Here is a 26,656-nt window from a genome sequence, read left to right as displayed (position 1 = left end):
CGACTGAACGTGTGTGCTGAACATGGCAGAGTTCGGACCTGGGAACACATCATGCTGACACATAGAGCAACCTCAAATTTTGTCTACAGCACCAGTGCCACCATCAGCATCATGGACATGAGTAATGAAGTTGTCCAAGGGAACTCTTCACAGAGGAGGCCTGTTTTAACTCCGTAGAGCTGCTTTAGCTATTTTCACTCCAACTCCTTCATCCTGACACGATGTGGTATTTGGAGAACACATAGCTCAGTCTTTAAGGGCAGGGAGGACTTGGGGACCTCTGCAACTAGCAAACGTCATCCTGCAATACGCTCTGTACCTGTTCTCCCTTCAACACAGCAACAGTAACAGCCATCAACACCCACCAGCTCAAGAATGGCATCCACCTTCCTCTTCCTCCATTTGCTTCTCCAAGATTTCTCCCCTATCTCAGGCTCCCCTTCAACCCAAAAAGCAGCCAAGCTGATCCAGTGCTCACGAACATCTGTTCAGGTTAACGAAGGATCTTGGGGAACTGCTAAGTAAGGAAGAAAAAGATGTATTCCTAAGGGTACGAAGAATGCCTTTTCTCCAGGGAAACTATCCAGAAGCTGGGCCAAAAGAAATTTTAGTCACAAGTCTTCCACGAGTGTCTCAGCACAGCCCTGGCACTGCAGGACCAGAGAGAGCTTAATGGGGCCCCGCTCCAGCAAAACACTGTCTACATCTTCAAAACATCTTATTTGCCCAATAGGAGTTTTCCTATTAAACACAAATGGAGATGGACTAGAAGTAAAGCTTTCAGGCAGTTTTCTACTAGAAATAAAAACAGCATAGAAAATGATACTCACCCAGTATTGTTTGGAAATATATCTGCCTCTGTGAGCATCTTCAGCAATTAGTGTTTAATACTAGCCATTAAGAAGCAAAAAATAAACTGGAAGACTAAATATAGACTTAGCATTTGAAAGGATTAATATTTTACAGAACATCAGGGAAAATTAATAAGAGTAGTAAGACAGAGTGAGAAAAATTACAGAGGGAGCTCTTTAGGGAAAAGATTCTTCACTGAAATGTGCCCATTTTTGCAGGCAATTGCTCCCATTCCTTCTCTCAGCCGAAACAAACACATACACGTGAAATAGGAAGCAGCAGAAATGTCTTGGTCTAACTTTCAAGAAGCAGGGGTTGAAATAATCAGAACAAAATGTCTTGAAGTTATTCCACCTTCCAGCTGGCTCAAACTGACTAAGATCTTATTTCTGTTGACACCTTGACTTCGCTGTTGCAGAGTAGGAGGGGACAGGGCACTGCAGTATCTTTAAAATTCTAGCTACATTTTCTTGCATCATCACAAGCCATTTTTCCACCATTTCTTCTACCAGCAGTTTTAACTTAACCTAAGATTCAAAACATATGGAAGTATTTCACTCTAGCTGGCATATGCACAACACAAAAGTAAATGTTCTAATAGACACAAAAAGTCATTTTTCTTTACTACAATGTCCAATTTAGAACTCTGAAATTGTAAAATTAAAATCTATTCTAATCCATACTTACAGAAAAATGCAATTCTAGCAGATTATAATATCTAACTGCTTATTACACAAAAATCTTGAAATGACTGTATTGTAAAAAAAATAATTGCCTAATTATGAAATCCTGGTGATAAAGACACCATTGTCATGAAAACATCTGGGCACCAGCTCCCCCCCAGTGCATGAAATTCAATAGGCAGAGAAAAACTGGGAAGCATATGAAAGAAGAGATATAAGGAGGCCCAAAATAAAAACATCACTCACTGCAATTTCTGTATCGAAGGGCGGGTGATGGCTACAAACAAACAAGGCAATAACAACAGATTCACAGCGGCGGAGTACAAGATGTGTATGTGGAGATGAAGAACAATTAACAAATATTATTCCTATTCTTGCATAACCTTGAAAAAAACATCCATCTACTCTACTTCTATATAATGACAACTTGGAAAAATATTCATTGTATCAGGGTGCTAGAAAATAATTTAGCACTCTGATGCCTTAGAGCAACAATGAATTGTCTAGTTTGAACGGAGTAGCAACCAGGAGCATTTCTGTGGCATTTAACTCACATTAAACATCATTTAAAGAATATTTGAAGAACAAAACAGGAACAGAAATGAAGGAAGGGGAAAGGTCGGTTACACACAAACAGAGGAAAAGTAAGAGAAATTTGACTGTCATGTTCAGTTCAGCCCAGCTGAGGTAATCACTAACGAGAAATCTGGTCCTTGTTGTTAAGCCTGTTGTAAATGTTATGTTAGTAGTGAAGGTAGTGGTTACTCGTATTTTAGCTGCTTATGAAAGAATGAAAGCCTTTCTTGGAAAACAGCAAGTACAATGACATTGTTTGCCTAGGTGTGGGATGATGCTATACCAAAAGGACGAGTAGAAGCACGAGAATGTCTGCAGCAGACTAAGGGACACAGAGTAGGGAGAACAGACCTTGCCTGTGAGCTACAATACAATCAAGTTGGAAGGATCTCTCCCAAAACAGGGCTTTTCTCCTTTTCCTCTCCTTTTCCACTTAAGCCCAAGCCCTGAAGATGCGTATACCTATAACTGGCCCAGAGCACACAGGCTATTCCAGGGAGGATCATGAAGACTCATTGTTCAGATGGTTGAAAGGTATGTGTGTGAAGGTATTCACAGGTCTGACAGCTCCGGTAAGGTGTGATTTCTTGTTCTAACTAGAGCTTCCACCACTGGCAGCAACTTTTCACCACTGATCAACCTGAACCTTGGACCTGGCAATGGAAGTCTCATGTAAACAATGTGCAAGGTCCCCAGAACTCATCTTTAAGGATGAGACAGAGGATGACGTATCACTGATAAGATAAGGCACTTTTTTTTTTTATGGGGGTGATTACAATGCAGATGGCATCAAGAGCACAGTAGCCTTCTCACATGGTTGCCATCTGTGATTCTCTGCTAAGGGTTATATCAGGACTCTTCTTACAAAATGCTGCTGAATTTCTATTTCAGTGGACAGCCAAGTTCTCAGACAGTAAGTTCTTCCAAATGAGAATGGTTCAGTTGTGGGAATTCTGGTAATAGTGGATATTTTTGATCACTAACACAATAAAATCCACAAAGCAGTGTCAGCCTATGCTTCTGATACATTTCCATAAATGGCTCCGCACAACAACCAAAGTGATGGAGTCAGTCATTTCCTTTGGCTTCAGGTCTTCCTGCTTGTTTCCACAGTGTTTTGGATGCTAGGATGAAACTCGCCACCTGTGCAAAGGCTGACCACAAGATTTGTACAACACTTAAATATCTCCTAAGCCTGATCTTTGGGATTACAGGGGACTGAAGAAGTGTGTGCACTGCGGAATGGCCTGCAGGGTACCTGTGAATACAGTTGCATGCACTAGGAAAAGTTTTCATATCTTCTGCCAAGTAAATAAAGATGTGCCTGCCATTTACTTTCTAGCACATATTAACATGAGCAAAGCTCATGAGCAAAGCTCATGTTAATTAAGCTTCTAAAATGCAGAACAGAATAAATCTGTATCTACATAATGGCAAGAAATTGTACATGAACTCTCCTCCATGCGCTTAGCAAATATTTGCTTGGAAGAACATGTTGCGCTGTCCTGGACAAGGGACAAGCAGGTTAGAGCACTGGAGCCAAGAGTCTCCTTTCTGCCCTCCTGGGCTCCAGATCTGAAAAGCTGGGATCCCCGAATCAACTTACACAGAGTTCAAACATCAGGCAAACTCATCACAAAGGAGACGGCCAGGATAAACCTCACAGGTCTCACGTCAGGCTCACTGTTACAGCAGCCACTGGTAGCTCTGCGGCACCAGAGGATCCTGGTACAACATCAAAGACCTAAGTTTTTTCCTGGGGTGGTTTAAAGTTTGTAGTGTAGACATACGTCAGAGGTCAAAAGGATAGCTCAAATCGTGAGCTATTGCCAAAGCTCAACACATATTATATTAAAAAGTCTCCTTTTCTTCGGGGAAGACAGCCCTTTTAGGGATTACTACACCTCACAAAACCCAGGCACTAGAAACCAAGTAATATTTGGTCTGTTACTCATTTAGCTTTAGGTGAATTTCCAAAGTACTCCATGCATGGCCAGATTTCTAAAAATTTCTCTTGCCCCAAACCTGGTTACTCCCAATAAAATCCACAAGTAACTCCAGTCAAAACTTGTTTGATACTTACAGAATGCCCTTTTAGATAACTCTAGTCTGTTAAGGCAATTGCACTCTGTTCGACTACAGAGGGACTAAATACCCTTGTTAATGGCAAAGCCGCCTCTGACTTCGGCAGACTGAAATTTCATGGGGTTTTAGGGATGAACCTCTATCTGTTAGTATCTCTTTTATTATGAACACTTCTTTTCCCATCTTTAAAGCAGATGGACAGATTGCACAAGGCTGAAATATGTCTGAAGCAGCAGTGTCTTCTACTTGGAGGCTGGGTATGAGGCACAAGTGCTCCTAAATTAATGTGAATCTTGCTGGCAGGCTGTCACAGCACTTTTCTGACTTTGAACCTACACAATTTGAGATCGCTTTTCTTGGTGTCACACCGTATTTTGACTCTTGCCAATTCTTGCTGGCCAGCTAGAACCTGGCTCTGACAAATTCCAAGAAAACTGCAACTATGCCAACAAAGCATCTTAACCTTCACGTTGACTCCTTGCAGAGATACACAGAAGTGTAAAAAGGAAGATTATTTTAAACTGACATGTTACTGAGACTCTCATAGCTGTCTTTCAAAAACAGATTAGATAGCATTACTATCCCAGATTAGAGGGTCCGGGATGTTTAAATTTCCAAGTAATGGTCATGGAGAATTGCTTTTAGTCGGTCTCTTCTCTTCCATGATCTACAGGGCTAATAGACACACATAGCACTGCTTACCAAAATACTATACTCCATACTTATATAACTGCTGCTCAGGAGAGACAGAAGCATTAATATTGATTCCTCTATACGAATAAGATAAATACAGCTTATAAGAAGGCATATTTCCATAAGTATCGATGAGGCATGCAACAGACAGAGAAGTCTTAACGCACTGGATTTTTTTTCTCCTACACACTGCCATGTGTTCAGTGGTTTGTCTGAAGTTATTTCACAAAAGAATGTCTTAACAGCCTTTTTTCTCCCATGTAAGTGCTGTTTCCAAACACCAATAGTATCTTGTTTCCACAGCACTGTCACCCAGTGTATTGTTACTGAGCAGTTTGTAATGCAAATTCATAGCAACTCACCAAATATCAGCACTGGCAATTGCAAAGTGAATTTTCCATTTTGGTGTTGCAATGCAATGGGCTTGTGTGTTTGAAAAATACAGCTCTAAATCTCCTACACAGCTGAAGCCTGTTCTTGCACCAACACTTACCTGATGTTATTAATTTAGGCCCTTATTCAGCAAATGCTGTAGTGAAACTTGAGCTCATGCTGAGGTTTGTCCCTATTCCACAAAGGGCTGCTGTGCAAGTTGAAAATTCAGTCTAGCTTTTCACAGCTGTTGTGTTTCAATAGTTTTCATTCAGAGGGGGACAAGACTGCAAACATTGCCCACGTTACTTCTGACAATGCTCAGCTTCCTTGGTTTAGCATTTTGATGAAGAAGGCTTAACAACAGCAAACAGCTCAAAGAGATCAAAACCACCCCAGACCTTTCCCCCAAAAATAACCAAACAAAAACATATCAAGAAAAATTAACAGTTTTAGCATATGTTTACAAGTAGGTGGATGATGTTGGACTGTCAGAACTACTGCAGAAGTACCTTCTGGCAGAGCCCAGTGAGAACTTAAAGTTAAATGAGTGCGATGAGCCAGGCTGCAGACCTGTTTCCTCCTGCATGCTGGTGGGAGCAGAGTGCCTACCTTCCCATTTTCCAGGAACAAATTCTCACTCGTGTAAACACAGACGTACTTCTGAGAGCCAGCAGTAGCTCACATGTAATTAGTAGCCCCTTCAGAGTAAATTCTCTCATAACAACGATAAAGATCTAGCCAGTGGAAATGTTATTTTAAACCAAATTAGTCCAACAAACCCTCGGTCCAGGGCAGGGCAGGCCAAGCAACCAGCAACCAGCTGCATTTTTAGAACACACTGTGCACGGCACCAGGATGCAAAACCCACAGTCACATTCACTTGAGACAAATAGTGTTAAACTGCTGAAGAGCAACTCAGGACATTCAGACTGAAATGCCTCAAAAGGACCCAGTTTCCAAGAAACGTTCAACGCCTGAAACAAAAGGGACCTATATACATGTAGACCCTCTCCTGCCCAAGGCGGTCACTAGGGCCTCTTCTTTCATGTGCTGCTGAGTTTAAATAATGCCATCTTCCTGTGAGATGAGCAATATTTAGGGATGTACTGCCAGCTTTCCAACCCTGATAATTTAATTTACTAATGTTCTTCGATGTCTGCACATTTTCTTTTCTTTTTTTCCTTATTTATTCTGCATTGCAGCAGTTTCCCACATTATTGAGAATCTCACCTGCAAAGTAAAACTTTTGGACGAGGTTCATTTAAAGACTTCAGTAGAACACCAATATGTAGTAAAAATTTTCTAATACCTACATAGCGAGGATTTGAGAAGACAACTCAAACACGTTATTTGTTTGTTGATCTTCATAGAGAAAGAGGCGAGTTCTGCACTGATGGTAGATCCATTGGCACAGACATGAACAGAATGACACCTCTTGATGAATTCTACTATACGCTTAAAAAAAAAATCTATGGGAAAGATTTCTGCAGGTTTTTATTTTCTAGAACTGGTCATGATTTGTACAAAACACAAAGAAAAAAAGTAAAATCCACAGCATTAAGGAAGAGAAAATCTTTCTGCCTTAAACAGCTCTTTCTTACATTGGTTTGGAGGATTTATTCTTTGGTATTTTCCACCAAGTACTTTTAACTCACAGTATTGCTTGCCATTGACCTTCTGGGAACATAAGAACACACAAAACAAATGAATAAGCCTGCCAGTAAACACCGTTCTACCTTAAAAATAAGTTACATGTACTTATAGGTACCATTCCAATTAGAAACATCTTCACCTTTGGGGAGCCAAAAAGTAATTTCAACAAGAATTTCCTCCTGCAGATAAAAATAAAAGTCCTGTTATGGTAACAGAGCTGTGTTGTTCAGCTGCCTCTGTATTACAGCCGGCCAAAGCTACCAGTGATGTGCTGTGCTCCCCAATAAGACACAACAAACTGTTTGAAATTCAGAAGAGTGATAAGGTACCTTCAGCTTTGCTATGTTTAGCAGTCGGTAACCAAAACACATCCCGAGGTAAACACCAGAGGAGCTGGGCATGCGCTTCCCCAGGGCTCTGCTCTGTGACCCTGTTTCCCTGATGCTATCGCTTTATCCTCATTATAACACTTCAAAAAAGGACATAAACATCTCATACATTAAAATGCTCTTGACTTTTATGAGCAGCCTGATTCAGCAGCCCTCAGGGTGCAGTTTCCTGACCAGCTCAAGCACATCTTGCCCTTGAAGAGGCACTTCTGCCACACCCAGTCTGGGAGAAAAATCACTTTTGTATGGTTGAAAGCTAATGCTGAAAGAAAAGTTTTAAAGCGAGCAGCTTTCAACCACTTTGCCACCACTGTGCTGATGCAGCAGAGATAGCAGGAAGCAGGTGAAGACGGAACTGCCTTCTGTGGTCTTAAACCAGCTACTTGTGAACTGGTATCCTTGGTTGCACGACCCATCACCTATGATGGCCTCATGTGCTCCCTGGTGTCTCCGGGAAATGGAGGGAACCTTCTCTGTATCTCAGAAGCACGTGATTATTGTTGGCATTGGTAGGCTGAGAGCCAGGAATTCCACACTGAACCCACAGCCCTGCCACTAAGTCATTTAAATAAAGCATTTATCTCCAATCTCATTTTCCTGATAGCATTTAAAACCACTTCCCTGCCTTGTTTTCTTAAGTTCTAACTAGAAATCACAGAGGCACATCTCTACCTTTGACTCTTGTGTGTTGTGTCTCTCCTTGGGGGGAACAACAAAACAGCCTCCTAAAATCCTTCCAGGCATACGGTCTCACAATTTCAAAAACGCATATTGTGATTGACAGCATTCAAACTCCATGTGTTATTTAGTTTCCCAGCTTAACACAGCAGTCCAACCTCATCTGGAGCTTCTCATACAACTGCAGGAAAGACAACAGCATCAACAAACATCATCTACATGTGGGGCACTGGACAGGTGATAGAACAATTTAAGGGGAACGTAATGAAGATATTTTTAAACGCTATTAAATGCCGCAGAGGAATGACTGTTAAGAACAGATATAAAGACCTGCAAGGAGGAAACTATTCACAGTGTTCAACACAGAGTTTTATTGTCCCATAAAGCTCAGCACTGTGCCCCATATGCTGCAGCGTCATATGAAGAAACTGTATCTATGATCTAGTACTTACACCTATAAACACTTCTGCAGCACAAAGGTTGCCAAAGATCAAGGAGCTGATTCAGCAACAGTCTTAGTTTAATATTTAGCAGCACCTCCATCAAAAGGATTTTTTATCTACTCAAATTCAAGGACCTGTTATGCACTTTGGCCAAAGGAGGGCCATTTCTGAAAGACATGTTGCATCTTGCTATGCACAGGTGACCTGTGCAAAGGGAATCAGAAACCTGGGAGAAATCCACTGTTTTCCTACCACGGGGTCATGAAAGGATAGCCGCGCCTGGTGCCGCAGTGGGGAAGAACAACCTAGGGGTGAACACCAGCAGGAGGCAATGCAGGAAGGTATCAGCAGAAGCATGTGCCCACACCTTCCTCTCTCCCCCAAACCTGCCATAGCACCATCGCAGCACACATGGGCTGCACTCGCACTGACGCAGGCGAGGTCCTGGTGGGGTGTCTGGGTTAGAGATTGACATATTGCTACCCAGGGAACAGAAATAGCCGAGAGCCTCTTTGTATGACACTTGCCGTAGTTCCCACCTATGAAAGCTTTGCCAAGAGACCTGTAATGTTGACCAGGTCTCACAGCGTTCCCCTTTTCTATATATGGCTCTGTTCCAGCTTCTCAGGTTGCTTGCAAATCTGTGCTGCATTGCTAAGCAATGTACAAGGATATGTTTAGTGACAATTCCCGTGTCGCTTCTGTTCCTCAAAAGTCCTATTTTATCGTTGCTTAGGGCTGAGGGTCTACAAGTCCCTGAGCAGGCACACAGATGGAGTTTATTCAGCAAAGCTGGTGACTGTTGTGCCTTGTAGCTTTCTTTGTGTCTCAGACAACAGTTTCCAAGGAACAACTGTTCTTGAGAAAAGCAGACTCCAAATTTGACTTTGGGTAGAGTCCTAAGGTGCATTGGACTGTCATTCTGCCCACCTTGACTGCATGCTGTAAGAAGCTTACTTGCAGTATGACAGATTTAGCAAAAGTGACAGTTGCTCACTGTCCAATATCATTAGCTAGCCCTGCCACAACAGCTCAGACACGATGCTCCATCTTCTTACAAAATCAGCTTATTAATAAACATACAGCCTGGCACAATATTTTCCTCGTAGCTGAAGCAGTACCTTAAGCTGGGGACTGCCCAATCCACCCACCTATAGAGACTCAGAATCAAATTCTAGACAAGATGCGGTGAGAACAGCAAATCAGTTCAATGGACTGGCATGTCTCAGGGACTGGGATGGCCAAGTGTCTGTGCTTACATTTATTACTCATCCTTCATTGCCTTTATCACTCTGCTCCTGAAGTCTGTGGAGAGAATGAGAATCTAATCAAAAGCCTACTGAAGTCAATGAAAACATTGCAATTTGTTGGTCTGCCTTAGGCTTAACTCTCCAAGGTATCAAACTGCATCAGCACTCCTTTTCTCCATCCAACAGGGCCTAAGCACTATCCCCAAGGGGCTCTGCATCAGCAGTTATGAGCCAGACTGCTCTTCCAAGTAAACAGAGTCGGATGCACACAGAGGAAGACGCCTGCTTCCTACGTACATGTTTGTACTGTAACGTAATGTTAAAACAAATTTGGTAGTAATTATATATCTGTTAATTCCTGTAACAAAGGAATGGCTTCTGTCTTTTGTGACACTATTCGTACTAAAGCCTCACTTCTATTTTAAAAAGTTTAAATTAAAGAACCGAATCAGTTTCACTGATGATGATATAAAGTTTTAAATATAACCCCAGTCAAATCTATGATTTCTCCTTTATAACCAGGTGCGCAAATCTGTGTGCTCAACCATTCCCTACTCTGCTATACAAAACCGTGAACCTGTGTGGCTGTAGCACATCTCACGTAAAGCAGCCCGGAAGAATGATTTCCCAAAGGTCTTCACAGTAATCCCAAGACCAGGTAATTCTATAATAATTTCAAGTGGAGAAAATGAAATGTTTTTGTTTTAACACATACCTGTGCAGGGAAAGAACATCCCACTACTTCACAATAAGCTCTTTAAAGATATCCTGGGAAATTTTCCAAGAGCTACATTGCAATTGAAGAAAACTTAGTTATTTACTTTAGGGTGTTTTTTAGGATGTTGGAAATTATTCTTGTCCTCTCCTCCCTTCCCTCCCTCAATATAAAAGCCTTTATTTTCTGAAGCTGGGGCACTTTTGACAAACTTACCTCTGACTTCACTGCTGAGGTTTGTGTGCTGAGAGCTTCTGTGGCTGTAGGTTGGAGCTAAACTCTTGGGGCTCAGCCCGCCCTAAAGGCAGCAGGGTAAAGGGAGACAGGGGGTTGGAGAAGATGGGAATTCACCACCTCATCCCAAAGAACTTAAACTGCAAGCAGTGTCTGAGCTGCCAGTCAAACCCAGCCCCGAGTCACCTCTAAGCTAAAGCAAGAAACGTAGTAGGTGTTAAGCCTGTTTTAATACCCTGAAAGATTTGCAAGCCAAGAAATATAACAGCTCACTCCAGTTCTGGTCCAGCTCATTTCAGAAGTGACCAAGTGCTTTTACCATCTGATGATTGCACATGTCAATGTCTCAATTTCCACTTTGCATTTTTTTTTTCCTTTTAACCCACCCTTGCTGCCTGGCACAACCACCAATCAATGAGCTGAAGGAGCAATTAGCAGGATAAGGACTGATGTCCAAATATGCAGTGGACAATTGTCTCCAGCGCGTACGAGAGGCATCAGGGCACTGAACATACAGTTTCTAATGCAGTAACATTGCTTCAAACATTCAATTTAAAACTTTATAAATGTCTGGGAACAAATCTACACTTTAGAGTTGCCGGCAAAGCTTTCAAACTTTTATCTAGCTTTCTAAGCAGAAATGCTTGAACAATGTTGTGCCTTAACCCCTCTTCTTGGTGACCTTTTGATTATTTTTTTTTTTTTGTGAGCTTCAGATCAGCCCAGTCAGAGGCTTCAAGGAGTGAAGTCAGAGCCTTCAACTGGGCTTCTACAGTTGTGCGAGAGCAGGCACCTGACCTCTGCACCATAGCTGAGCAGAGGCAGTCATTGTATACAGAAGATGATCTTTCAAGCTGAACTTCACAGGCAGGTTTCATTAGAGCCATTCCAACAAAAATTAAGGGCCAAAGTGCTCAGTTTAAAGACTGACAACTGGTGGGGACTGCATGTTGAGGGCCAAAACAGCTGTCGGCGAACATCAGCACCATCACAGGGCTGTGCTGGTTTCCTGCTGCAGCTGGTTTATTCCCTGCGGCACAGCAAGGCAAATGCCAAAGTTGCTCCACTGGGCATCTCTCTGTCTGGTGCTCTAAAGGAAATAAAGGAAACTACCTGCAGGTACCTTTGATAGGATGGCTGTCAACAAACAGACGCAAAGATGTTCAGCATTCAGGTCCATGATAACACAATACCAAGCACTGCTCTTCCAGATGCATCACGGAGAGAGGAGTTCGGTGGCATTAAGTTAAATCCATAGGGACTTGCTCAGAATGCATACCAACACTAAGTAGTCAAAGGAATCCTAATGACCCTTTTCTACATCAAATTAACTCTCCTTCAAGAAGGAAATTAATCCTTGGGCAAAGCGTGCCTAGCACTGCTCTTGCTGAGGCATCTGGCTGGTAGGAGTTCTAACCAGGCTAAATTTCCACCATAGGAAAGACGTGGGAAAGAGGCAGACACAGTCATATTCAGGCAAGTCAGTGACAAACAATGTGAACAACATCAGCCGGCTCAGAGAAAGGTTCATAGAGGGGAACAACCATTCAATGGCAGAGTTCAGATAAACTCAGAGCAGTTTCACCAACAGGAGACTTGCAGCTAGATTTCAAATCCCAGTTCCACACAATTTTACATATTTTTATTACCATTTCATAATGGTACCTGCTCACAATCTGCAGGCGGCCACCAGGGCCCTGCAGGGTCAGCCAAGGGGCTGCAAAAGCTACCAAGACACCGACACCATGGTGGTCAAATACAAAAGACTAGTCAACTACAGCATATTTCTATACCTGTAGTCACTTATGGCCTTCTGCCTGTGCTCAGTGATGCACCCGGTGGTTGGAGGCTTGCAGCATCAGAAAGCCTAACTTCATTCCTCTCTTTGCAGCATTCTCCCTCTCTGCAAAGGGGGAGGGGAGCCTGATAGACTAAAGCTGAGTTTATCAGCCCTGTTGGGACCAAGACTGCTCTGATGCAGCTTTAAGCCCAGGACCAAACTGGCTTGTTAGCTTCCAATCAGCTGAAACCAGCTCACTTGGAGGAAACTAAAGTGGATGAAACAAAGGCAGCCTGTCCTCAGATATCTCCTTTCCCCTTGCCAGAGCACAGCACTGCATGGATTCTCAATATTGTCCACTGCTGCCAATTCCTACACATGGCATGAACAGTGGATGATGCAGCACACAAGGAAGAGAATGGACAGGAGAGCACGGTATGGCACTACACTTTGGGTCCTGGGAGCTCTGCTGGGAAACGAGTCTAACAGATACAGTTTTCAGATGGACCACTATCCTGGATCAAAACCAGACCACGTCTTGGTTTGATTCTTATTTGGATTAAAAGATTTAAAAATCAAACCAAAACTTCACCCAAACCAGGCGCAGTTCCTGCTTGAGGGAGAAAAAAGGAACAATCCCAGCTAACTTGCAGTTAATTGTCACGCTGTAAGCTCTCATCAGACAGCAGTGAGTGACTGCTCAGGGCTCTGATCATCTGAACTGCTCCTTCCATTTTGTCCAGTTCTATCTGCAGGCAGCTGTTACTGGGATACAGACCTGCCCCATTAAAGTTCTTGCACTTCAACACCAACAACCTGCAGGTCAAACCACCTTCTGCTTACCTCTGTCTGGCATCGGCTGGGAAAAGGCCAGAGAGAGATTCTTATACCTAAATACTAAACGTACTTCCTGTGATCCATTTCTGGCCCAGGGAATGAGCTCAGTGGGATCCAGAAGGGAGCCCCAAGCCAGGTTTTAAACAGACCCATTGTACCACGCACATGCTCCCTCTCCTTGCCCTTCTCCCCCGTTTCTTGGAGCATCACAGAAACCCACAGCTGTGATCTCAGGAGCATGTTCAGAGTAATAAAAGCATGAACTACATCTTGCCATCTGGTATTGTAGTTGCCACCAGCCCACCATCCTCCCCAGGGCATAACCTAGAGTGAGCACAGACCCCAGACAGTGTCATGCTTGTAGGCCAGGCATGGAGCGATCTTTACTGCACCACACAGTGTGTAATATGAAACACCTCCTGCATCAACCTGCCTGCAGTCTTCATAAATAATATTTTTATTAGTTGCACTCACTTATAGCAGGCAACTGGTGATCTTTCCCAAAGCAGCAATATATTTCTGCAGCACAGCGAGGGCACCTCCCCTGGCACAAAGAAGGTTATATGCCAGGCTTGCCACTAAGGTGGGATTTAATTAGCTCATTTCCCTTCCCGAAGCCCGAATCCTGGACACCATGGTAGTTAGCCTCAATCAACCATATTGCACTTCTCCCAGGGGTACAAAGCATCAGGGAACTGCCTCCTTGAAAAACTGCAACAAGCCAGAAACGTGCTGGCAGTGGTGGGTGCCTCAGAGTCTGCCCATAAAAATTCAGGTTCTGCCCTTGCACTCCTGGTGGATGCAAAAATAGTCGTGACTACACAACCAACTGCCCACAGATCCAGAGGTTCAGGTGAAAATTGTTTAGCAATCAGTCCTCATGAGTCTGGAGTGAGGCGCTGCCCTCGGGTTAAGTCCCCTCTGCTGAAGGGTCATGTAACCAGACAGGGACCAGCTGGACCTATGGGACCACCAGACCCAAGTGTAGTGAGAGAAGAAGAACAAAGATGAAATAGGATGTGGGCCCCCATCAGTCTCGTATTCCAGCCAAATATTGCAAGAAACAAATGCAAAAGCCAAAATGACAGAAATTGTGGCATCAAGTACTTCTTAGATGAGAACAAACCCAATAAAATGGAGCACAAGAGATTCACAGTCCCAGGGGAATAGGAGCTTGTATCTAATACCAAGCGATTTTTCTGTTGCACAGTTCATTTTAGGACAACGCTCACCCTTGCAATGCCAGTCCCACAGCCTGAGGCTGCTCGGGATTTAGGCACCTGACCATTCAGGAACAAACATTTCTGTTTGTGAATAATTCAGATCCCCTTGCTTATTTGCGTTCATTTGGGGGGTCTATTTCTCACCACTTGAATTTTCTGAGCGTACAGGCTGCAGACACAGAGCCCCCCTCTGCAGCCCTTCTGTTTCTGTAAGGAAATCATCAGTTTCCCCAATAACTCTGGCATACTTTAAGCATCTCCAGAGCAAGTATAACCCCCTGTAACATAACCCCAAAAAGCTCAAGGATTTTCTTGGTTATCTTGCTGCGTACCCAGATTGCTTTCTGCTTCAAGATGCACTTTTGACATGACTCCATGAGAGTGCTATGCACATAAGTAAGTCTTCCGTGGCAGCTGCAAGCACATCCAGACATATCACTGCAATCTTAAACCAAAATAGACACGGATAGACTTAAGTATCTGGCATTCATGGACACAGTCATCCAGCACACACTCACCAGTGAGCATGAACATTTTCACTCAGACAAGCCAGCCTACCAGCTGAGCTGCAAACAACCACAACTCTGTAAGAGTGAAAAACAACAGCGAAGCCCCAGCAAGTTACATTCTGAATAACATCAACATCTTGCAATGGTTAGAAGTAAAGCATTTCACTGCCTGAAAACAGCCTTCTCTCAAAAAGTATTACCACTATTAAAGGCAAGCCACTGCAGCTTAAGCACAGCATATTCTTGCGTTTTCAACACATTAGAAGAAATAGGAAAACAGTACAGACAAATCACAGAGCTGTTTCACAAAGCAGCAATACCCTAAAATGATCCATTTCAGGCAACGTGCTAACTATGCAGAGTGGCTGTGTTTGCCGGAGGTACCATTGCCTGCATCCACTTCTCAGCCTGTAATTTTGGAGCCCATTTTCAGCCCTGCACATGCTAATACCATGTGCGCACATACCCCCCCCACCTCTGCACCAAGAAACACATTCCTAACTTACCCTTCAGCCAGCCAGCAGCCCCAAACCCTCTGAAACCTGCTGCAGAAGAGTTGACAGAATTTTACCTCGTTGCCCAAGCCAGGGCGTTATATAAGTGGCACCGTTTCCGCAGGCAGCAAGGATGTACCAGCTGCACTTCCCTGCACATCCCTCTCCTTCCCATCCCACACGGACACATCTCCCAACAACAGCTGCACCATGGTGAGTGATGGAGGGGCAAGGTGGGCTTTAGGGCACTCTTGAAAAGCAAATCTAAGAGTATCAAAGAAAGTTCAAAAGATCCCTGATGTTTATTAGGAGGCATTGCTACTATGAAAGGACGTGGTGCAATAGTATAATGTTCCTTAGCCTGCTGAAAGCAGCTTGGCCTAGATTTTCCTGTACCGTTTGATGTGACCATTCATGCAAACAAGAGTAAAACTTTCTCTTTGCTTTTAATTAAGAAAAAAAACAAAAAAAAGAAAAAAAGTAGTGACATGTACAAAAGAGCTTTTTCTGCTGTAATCTGGGTCTTCCAGGCTACCATCAGATGGGGAATATGCAGGAACCAGACCCATTGATTAAACTATTATTAGCGACAAAAACAGATATGCTCAGCAAAAGACAGAACAAATCCTGTGCCCTGTACTTCTGGATTAGACACAGGAATAACCGTTATTTTACCAAAGCCTCATTCGGTATTTTTACAGAGCAAAGTGGAAACATCCTCTAGCACACTGGACTGAAGTGAAGTGCTCAGCATTTTAATCTGCAGAAGTCAAGATAAATAAATAACATTATTGCCTTCACTCTGTCCCCACCAGCTTTCGTAAAACAGGGATCAGGTCCTGCATTTGAAATCTCTTCTTAAAAAACCACAGTTTGTAGTCATTCAGTAGGACCTGGTGTCCACAGTACACAGCCCACAAATGCATAGAGGCTGTAGCTTTAGGAGAGACATAAAACTCTTACGTAAGCCATAATCCTCTCAGACTCCTTATTCAGTGATTTTAAGATCCGTGCCACAGAAGCCTGCTGGCATCCCAGTGGCTTTTAAACAACTTGGAAATGAGGAGACTCCAGTTGCAGTGCAAACTCCTCGCCAACACCGGTGTTCTCATTGGAACAGCACTACCTTGCAGGCTTTGAGAGCGTTTCTGTACACTGATAGTTTGGTCCACTGCAGAACTGGCGCTGTTGCTTTCTGTGCTGAGTGAATCACCAGGATTAATCTCCTGCAGAATTCACTGAGGCTAGCGATAATCAAGTTAAATTTACACTATATGATCAGAGTTTAATTAGGTACTGTTATACAACTCCTATTAATTACAGTGATAATACCCTTACGAAATGCAGATGGGAGGGTGGGGCTGTGGGCAGAGGGGGCTTGGCTACTCAGATTTCAGGAAAAAGACACACTAAAATGCTTTGTGTATACCTTTGATTCCTTGCTTGCCTCTGCCAGTGCTCAAGATGAAACAAAAAGCTTAAAAAAATTTGTAATCCTACAAAATGCAAAACTAGAAGACAAGATTAAAGACCTCCCACATGCTATGCTATCACCTTCTGTTTACACCAAGAAGCAAGAATGCCATTCATAATCCCAGTGAGTCAGAATAATTATTGGCTTGCTCTGCTCAAAAGCCTACCCAGAAAAGCCCAAGGTGATAAAAGTAATTTATTTTGCACTGAGATATTAACTTACTTGAAACCAAGGCAGGTCTTCTTAATATTATTGAAGAAAGTTTCTCTTTCCGTCCCTGAGTTTACTCCTCTGGGTGACCTGTTGGGTCACAGCAGACACCAGCTTGTGCTCAGCGTTCACTTCATACAGGCACTCTCTTCCAGCACTCACTAGCAGCTGTGTTAGGAGATAGATTGCTCAGCACGATGTTTCAAGTCTGAGCCTCGGTCCTTGCTTTTGGAAAATCTTGTCTTAGGTGTCCTGTAGGAAAAGCAAAGCTTGTGCCATGTGGTGTTGTACGGCTCTAGTGAAACCTGCGAGAAACCATGTGCTGTTACTGCTGTTACTGGGTAACACCAGAACTCTGGCTTTGCACCCTTAAGGTTAAAGACACAGGTGAAGGCTTCTTCTTCCTTAAGGAAAGTAAATGAGCAACACAAAGAGCGAGGTTTGTTGGCAAGAATAGGTGCTATTCTTGAACACAGACACCTGTGTGAGTCTTCTGCATCCAGGTTCACTCTCCTCTGCAAATCACTTGTTGAGTAAGCACATTCCAGGAGGAGCCCTGGCACTTTGCCACTGCTGGTTATTTAACGAAACCTGCAAAAGACAGGAGATGCATTTTCTTCTTCCTGTAGGCTTTCACCCTCTTCACCAGAGCAGCAAACTAGTAAAACTAGCACACCGCAGCACTACCACTTTGCCCAAAACGTGTGTAAATAAGCAGTATGTTACAGTATGTTGTATTAGGTATTAATTACCCGGCCCTGCCAGCTATATAATTATCTTGTTAGTTATCTTGGCTACATACACTAAACTGGCCCTTTACAAAAATGGCTGGAGGACACTGTTTCATGGGATCCAGGAGTAGAGTCCTGTTCACAAATGCCCAATAGATTCTACTCCACCATTACAGACAGCTGACTTGTGCACAAAGGAGTTATTTTGCCCATATGGCAATTCCACAGCAACCTGCGTGGCCCTGTGCATGCGTAGGCAAATCCTCCTCTCTGACCCTTGATGGGCAGCTATTCCGAGGATACACAGAAACTGTGGCAGGAGGGGGAGATGGTGGTTTATTGACAGCTCCTTGCTCTGTAGGCAGACCGAGGTGGGCTCCGGACTGGTACATTTTTCTCATGGTTCACAGACATCAAAGATGCAAATGCTTTAGAAGATCCTTAGTCTTTCCCAGCCCTAGGAGTTCCTAGCCAAGACTATTAAAAGATCCTGGAAGCAGAGGGCTAGCAGAACATCTCAGTGCCTTTGTTGAGATTTTTGCTTGATCTAGGCACGGAGGACTCACTATTCCTCTGTATTCCTACCTTGAGCAGGGGCTGGCTACAAAGCATAGCAAGGACCAGGACATTCTCCCCAAAGTGATGCCTTGAGCACCTCCACATCCTCATCTCAGGCCAGCAGTGCTCTGAGAGGACAGGCACTAGGCTTTGGCCAAGGCCTTTATCTGCTGTTGTGACACTTCTTGGTCTCGCACTGTTGAGGACCGCACTTGTGAGAATCTAACAGGAGTGCAGCAATGCTCCTGCAGCAAGACTTTGATTCAGGAAGCAGAGCTGCTCAGCCCACTCTGCTCTTGTTGATGTAGTGACCTGGTTTTGTCAAGACTGTTTTTCTCCTTTAGTCTTTGATGTCATTTTGGAAGGCAAGTCATGAGATTTTCATGGAGGCATTGACTCAAAGTTGGACTAAAACAAAGCCAATCACAATACCATTATAAATGAATGATGGTGCAATTTCCCCTTAGAGGATTATTATCCTATTTAGGGTTCTAGCACATTTATTTCTGCAGTTTTGTAATCACTTTCATGCTTCTCATTGGACTACATTCTAATCCATTTATATTTTAATGTAACAAGTTACAAGGATTATCAGCTCATAATAAATATGCTCATCCCCTAAAGCATTTAAACAGCTACTACATTTTGTAAAGATCTTGCTTAACAAGTACATATCTCTAAACAAATGAGAAAAGTAATAGCATATTATATGGAACATCATTAAGCTGCAAAATATGCACTGCATATGTTACATTTCTGTGAAATGAGAAATTTTGGGGCACACAGATACTTCCTTCATTATAGTGTACTTTAAAATTACTTTTAGCATAAGGAGGGGTTTAGAAATCACAGGTCGATTTTTGGGTTGGGAATTTGTTTACCTTGCACTTTGAAGTTTGGAATGACATATTACATTCAGCCCATGCACAGGATTATGTCAAAAGAATAGATGACTCATGAAATTCAAGCTAAGGAAAGCTGTTGATACCAGTTAAGGGGAATCCACACAATAAACACCCACCTGACTTGCACTTAGGTCAGTCCTAGTGCTGAAGTATCCATGAAACCACAGTCACTGGAGGAAGAGGGAAGGGCAGTGTTAGAGAAGCCAGATCCTATATGTGAAACTGTTTTGCCAGACACGGATGAGAGACACCGAGAAGGCCTGTTATTCTTGTGCACCCCTACCAGGGATCCCCCATTGGAGACTTCAAACCAGGATCTGGGAGCAAGGATGCTCAGAAGAACTTGGCTCCATTTCAACACAGCACAGTGCAAAATCCACAGCTTCACAGAAAAAACAGCTCCCCTTTATGCAGTGACTTGTGCTGGTCAAGATCTCCTTGCCTCTGAGCTAAAACTCACAGTCCATGCACAGTGCAGAGCTTAAAGACCATTCCTCATTTTAGCTTGAAACGAGTTTGGCTGCTTTAACGTGGGAATCAGCTGCAGCACAGGATGCCTTCTCGTGGCATGGGGCTTCAGTAGCAACACTGACTTGAAGCACCTCCACTCGTTTCGATCCTCCACACTCCTTATTTAGACAACCATTTGCGGGACTGTTTCAGTCAGAATGAAAATAGGAGTTTTTATCCTAGATCAGTGGAGAGTAGGAGGATGTACAAGCTGCTACATCAGCAGGACTAACAGTCCCAAAGACAAAATATTACATGTCTCTGCCGTCTGCTGCCTTTTTACATATCAAAGTCACAAACCTTCTGGCATCACCACAACGAGTTACAAGCGTGCCAGACTAGCAGCACCATAAATGTGAGCAATTAATTAAATTGAATGCTGTTTTCTTCGCTCAGGGAGCAAACTTTGCAAAGCTCCTTAAGGCTCAGAGATGCAGCTTTACTGTGGCGAGAAATTTTCCTCTTGTGAACTCAATGTTCAAACAAGCTCCCTGGTGAGGTAAGCACAGACTGCCTTTTAATACAAACACAAAACTCACATTTAACTTATTAGCTGGGGGAGGAATACAGATGAGGGCTGGATGAATCTCATGAGTCATCGTTTCTGTAGGATAAAAAGCAAGTGTGTCCCCAAAAAAATCAATGCATTTGCATCTATTGTGTATTGTATAAGTGCTTAAATAATAAAAAGATTAATAGAAACACTTACACCACTTGTTCTAGAAAAAAAAAAGAAAAATAGTGTTTGGATTATGAAAGAATATTCTTTAGATAGAGAAAAATAAAACATTTCAAAAGGCACAATGTTTTGGGAGAAGGAGGCAAATGCAGATTAGTCATGCTTGAATGTTCTTCCCAAATGACATACCGCTTAGAGCTAAGACTAAGACATGTACATACCCAAAGGCATAGATGAAAAGTTAGGGTATGCGTATTAGTTTGATTCTTTTATCATTTCCTCACTGCCTGATTCCTTCCAGTCTTGTGCCAACATAGATACCACCACATGCATATTCTGACCGCTGAACCCACCTCTGGCTCAATCTTGTGGGCAAATGAAGGGATGTGCTTTTGAAGCGTGAAGCAGGGCAAAAGTACAGTGCGAATGCTATTGAAAGGATAAAGGAATCACACAGCTCAAGTGCAGCATCATCCTCCAGTGGCATGCAAATTTCAATTAGCCTTTTAAAAATTATTTTTATTTAAGATTTTCGGAGGAAGAAAAGGATCAGGCAGAGAAAGGTATGCCTGAAAGAAGCTCAAGAGAACTCTAAATCCAGCTGAACAATGGCAACAATCTGCCATGAGAGGGATTTTGTAGAATACACGTAAGAACTGACAAAGAAGGAAAGCATGTGCGGCAGTGTGAGGTGCACAGGCTTCAGAGAAAATATCAGGCTATGCAAAATTAGGTAACATTCCAAATATCCACTGATCCAAGATCCGATCAGAAACAATACCTAAAAAATATCACTGTGGATGAAGGGGGGTGAATAGCAGATATTGCTGGGAGAGCAGTAGGTCAAAGCATTCAAGTTCCAGTCCCTTCTCCCGCTTGCCCTCTGTTTCCAAACCTGTGATCTGCCATAGCATGTAGAGCAAATCCCTTTATCTATGAGCATATCTACACACAGTAAAGATGTGTTGCTTTCTTCTCTGGAGACACTGCTCAGAGGGCAGGTCCAACCACCTCAGGAGTTATCATGTACTAGCTGCACTAAACACCTTTCAATTTCCACTTCGACACATCTGTGCTTGTTTCCCAACACCTCTTTAGCCTGACCTATCTAGTTATGTGGTGAGTTCTTCAGGATAGCAATCAACCCTCACTGTGCGCTCATAAAGACCTTGTGCAGCAGGATCCTATCTTGTTCTTTGGGTATTGCTGCAAAGAGCAGAGAGTACACAAAAAGGCAAGCACTACAGAAAATGCTATCTGGACACTTAGTGCTACAGTCTCTAGGAAGGTTAAATATTCCATTGCAATACAATACATCCATTGCAGATGCTGCCACACATAGTATTCTGTGATGTTAACTAATTTTTTCTTGTACAGAAGGAATATGCAGGGTACTTTGGTAAGGAAAACCCATCAACATCAATACCAGTTTTACTCAAATGCTCTTTTTTTTTTTGGCTAAAGAATAAGTAGCTTAAATTTGTACTGAGTCTTAAAAGCCTAGTTTAAGTAGATTTTTTTTCACGGGGAAATATTAAGAACAGATTGTGTTTTTAAAAGAGTAAATGATAGCTTTATACAGATTTCCTGGTGCTAGGAATGCATATGAGAAAAAGAAGAGTCAGTTGGCATCCTGCTACTGATGGATAACTCTTATCATCCATCCATATCACGGTACTCCTGGCACAAATACCTCCAATACCTCATTTTTTGTATTTTGGATTTGGTACAAGCCCTTGTTGATTCTGTAAAAGCCAGGATCCAAGCAAGGGGACTTCCCTTATGATGCAAAGACTCAGCTGCTCATCACAGGAGTCTGATGACTGTCATGAACACACTGGTTTCCACAAAGAGAACCCGATTCTTCTTACTGGCCCATCACTCTGTACAGCAATCTTTGAGGCTCAGCAAACTGCTGAGTTTGAACTGAAAGAAAAGTGTCTTGGCAGGATTCAAGGAGGCAAGACAAAATAAATTACTGTGTGCTTTACTGGTCAGTCAGTTCACTGACTGACCACATACAGATCAACTGAACTTGTGTTTACGTAATCAGCCATGTTATTGTATTGCTTCATCTTTAATGGAATAAGATCAGAGTAAATTGTGATAGTTCTGGTGCTGTGCAGAATTACCAGTTCACTTTTTGATCAAAGTCCGATGAAAACACACAGTAGTTGTTTATCCCATCAAATTACAATTTGGACGATGCACCTAAGAGCACTGCTGACCTGAGGTAGAAAGTTCACAAGCCACTCAGCTCTGCTCCCAAATTAATCCCTTGCATAAGCTTGATATAATGCAAATATGGCTTTTTGGCACAGGCAGGCTTCTTGAAGAGCTGCATCAAACATTCCCAGGTGCTCTCTAAGATTTCCTTACCAAAAGGCTCAATAAAGTTTTCTTTTAGAGCTAGAAAAGTGAAAGCAGCCTGGATCACACTGACAATGGTACTCAGTGTATTTAAGTGTTCTTAAGTTTTGTAATATGATAAAATAAAGCTACGTTTGAATGCAGAGTTGGACTGATTTGAATGTAATAAGCATATGACAACACAGAGATGTGTTATTATATTAGTGTTGTTAATTACGCCTCCCAAGGCCCATGACAAAAAGTTATCTGACTAAGAATTGTTTATGCAATTGAAAACTGTTTTCCCCTGGCTTTACTGTTTTCATACCTCAAATATCAGAGCTGATAGGACTAACAGTTCTGAAAATTCATGGGCAGGAAAGCACAGTCCCCACCAAGTGGTATAAAGACCTCATCTCTCCCTACAAAGATCAATGTAATCTTAACTAGGGATCGCAATGGCTGTCGCACTATAGAAAATATTTGTTCCCATCAAAAGCACTTGACAAATAGCTAGGAGAGGTAAAGAGGGAGAAGTGCTAAAAAGAGTGAGGAACTTGCCACTGCTTGCAAAAGTATAATGAGTTAGAAATAAATGCTAGCTAGAAATAAAGGAACTGGCTTACACAGAAGAAAACCAAGTAAAGATCCAATTTTCACTTAGTAAAGCTGGTAGCTGTGAAACAGCTGCTATTTGTGGTTATTTCTGATAAACCTGCTGAAGCCGCTAAGCACTAAAACAAACAGACGACCCTCCTATTAAACAAGTGGTCTACAGAATGTGACATCCACCCACCAGGTTTCAGGGATGTTGGGCTACACCTGCAGATGATGAGCTACAGCCACCCCATATTTAAACACGGTCAGCTGCACCGAACACACAAACAGCCATCTGAACACTTCAAACACCCAAATCACCCCAAACATCTTTGGTTTGGATTTTTTGGTGAGGGCATACTTTAAATTGGAGGAAAAAAGGCTGTATTGAAGACATAATAAAAGCTTTTAAAGGAAACCGCTCTCTCATAACGTGTCAAAGCAAGAATCTTCTAAAGCCTGCTAATTCTATAGGAATTGTTCCAGGAAAGCGCTCAAACTACAATGAGGTTTGAGAGCAAAGTGTGTTCTTCTGTCTTGTCTATAAGACACAAAACCACCTACACATCAAAGACTCATTGCTTTGAAATGAACTGTACGAGGCATTCCAGCTGTGGAGCTAAACTTCTGTACTTCCAGTTGATCTCCAACATCAGCAGAGCCATATTAATGATTCGAGCAAGTTAAGAGAAACTGCATCTTGAGGATCAGAACCTGAAAAGGTATTAAACGGCTCCTCAGTGGTGTCTGCAGCGTGGACACACACCCACAGTAGCTTTTGTTCTTTCAATTTTACTGCTGTTACTTTCACTCAGAAAACATCTTTCAATTAAAAAAGGTTTTAATTAATAACACACCCTTGTGCCTATGCCCTGGGCCATTTACACTAAAACTATTAAATCACACCATGTCATGTGCCAACTATAAGCACTAACAGCTTTTTTTTCCAGGCCTATGAGTAGTTTGTGCCGTTGTAAAAGCACAGTTGCAAGTAAGCACTCCTAGAAACACTGGGCACCCGTGAGGAATCATCTCAGCAAAAATGTGCCATCCAAAGCAGGCAGGACAAAGAGAGTTGTGAAATGTGACAGCAAAACAGCATCAAGAAAACTCAGTCCCAGGCATTCAGTTGTACGGTCACCACGTTAATTACCTGACTTTCCAAGCCCTTCTTTCGGGTTATCCTTCACCACAATGTTTCCTTATCAGTATCCCTGCCTTTGCCTTCAGAAACAGGACAACCAATAGCTCTATCTCTTGGTATCAGAATGCATTCTGGGAGACCAGCACCTAAAAAAGCTGCTTTCTACAAAAATCCCCATTCACTTCCCCCATACTTTTTCTTACCATTTTAGGTTCAAACACCACTGGAGCCCCAAGAGTTTACCTCCCTCTCTTATCTTAAAGTATACCTCAGCAATGATACACAACGCTGTGATTCGGTCCTCCTAACAAAGAGATTCAAGCTGTATCCCACCATCACAGAAATTCAGCCATTATCATGTCTTCAGATAAGAGAACAACTAGGGGAGCCCCAAAATATACAATATTTCCTTGCAAGCCTCATTCAAGCACAAGGAACGTCACCTTGCAGGGAAACAGCGAGCAGTGTTTCCTGTGAACTTGGAAAAAAACCTTGTATCTCCCCTAAACTGACAGTTGATTAGACCTAAGGAAACATTAGAGTGGCAGTTGCTCTTTGATATTTTTAAAAGAAATATTTACACTCCAAGGGCTTGACTCTGCCCTAAGAGATGACTCAGAGACAGTAACAATACTAGTTTGTACAAGACAAAGCTGAATAAATGTGCCCCAGATTACACACTGCCAAGCTGTCAACCTGTGAACAACTTTAATTGGAAGTTAAAAATGAAATTGGCTCGCTGTTTTGTATGATTTACATTTAATATTTCAGATCAATGGCTCTGCATAATCCCCTGGAGAACAGTGGAATAAACACTTTGAACAAAAGCATAGGGTGCCTCACTCATCACATAGCAAGCTGTGCCAGCACATTCCAGTCCTCACCCCACCCCATCTTCACCCCTCCACCCCAAGTCACTCATTCGCTTCACAGAACCCCTTCCTCCCCTCATCCCAATTTCAGTCATGCCCATATCATGTTATTTTGTAATAATACGTGTGTGGCATAGTTTGTTATTTGAAGGGCACCCCTACCCAGTTGCATAGGCTATCAGAAGCCTAAGCACAGTTAATTTAACTACAAGAACTGCATGGCATTCTAAAAACTATCAAAATTGCAATAGCATCAAACATTTTACTGTTCACCAATGCACCAAGTGAGAATTTTTCAGCCAGCACAACTTCCCCTCTCCCGTCACAGGAATCCGGTAGAAAAGCCTGCCATCTAGTTTGTCATGCTGTATTAGCAGTGTGGCAAAAATTCTATCCTTTAACTTCCTAACAGTTTGACAGGTTCCAGCAACCACCACTGTAAAAATTATGCAAGAGGTCAGGGCTTTCAGGGGGCTAGTTTTCTTCTTTCTGTGATTTTACGTTGCTTGTTTGTTTTTCAATGAGAATAATTACTAGGCCATCTCTTATACAGCAAAAACCACCTAGGAAATATTTTATTTTGTTTCAAATATACTTGTACAGACTTAAGTTCATGTACATTAATCAGTGTTAGGGTATGACAAATCCCACTAATAAGATGATCAACAGCATGACCATTTTCTCTGGAGACTTCCTAGTGGATGCTGGCAATTAACACATGAATTGAGTCCCTAACCCCAAACCAAAGCTGATCACCCACACCGTTTCATAGGCTGGGCACCCATCTCAAAGTTCTGCAGGCATTTTTTTTTTTTTTAAGAGAGATGTACTGAAGAAAACTAAACTAATTTTGAGAAGTCAGTGATTTTCCACTTCTCAATTCTCCCCAATGCCTTTAATTCTTGGAAAGCATTCCAGAAAAATTCTGCTACTATCTCAGTCTAAAGGTATTTGCTCACTGCTAGCTTTTTTGCTTTAGCCCAACTGCCTAATTGTCAAACTAAATGAACACAATGGACCACTAAGTGAGAGCCAATTTTGAAGTATGAATGGGTTAGGCAGACCAATTTTGTCTTTTTAACAGTTGTCTCAAATCCCTTCCTAAGTAAAAAAATGAACAAACTTAACAGTACCACTAAAATACTACACCATCAAGAA

The 26,656-nt window shown here is 42.5% G+C and overlaps 1 protein-coding gene across 2 annotated transcripts in view; it reads right to left on the bottom strand.

Annotated features, from left to right (window-relative positions):
* The window catches only part of PASD1 (PAS domain containing repressor 1), a 106,789-nt gene extending 91,175 nt beyond the window's left edge, over positions 1-15,614 (bottom strand). Inside the window, exon 1 of one of the 2 annotated variants that reach the window (XM_054075349.1) lies at positions 15,482-15,614. The gene's annotated coding sequence lies outside the window, so the exon portion shown is untranslated. The remainder of the gene's footprint in view (positions 1-15,481) is intronic. The other variant, XM_054075353.1, reaches the window with a different exon arrangement.
* Positions 15,615-26,656: the final 11,042 nt, after the last annotated feature.

This window comes from Cuculus canorus, chromosome 10 (assembly GCF_017976375.1).
Source record: "Cuculus canorus isolate bCucCan1 chromosome 10, bCucCan1.pri, whole genome shotgun sequence".
Lineage (NCBI taxonomy): Eukaryota > Metazoa > Chordata > Aves > Cuculiformes > Cuculidae > Cuculus > Cuculus canorus.
The sequence above is the reverse complement of the archived record's forward strand: the minus strand, read 5'-3'. Positions and strand labels throughout refer to the sequence as shown.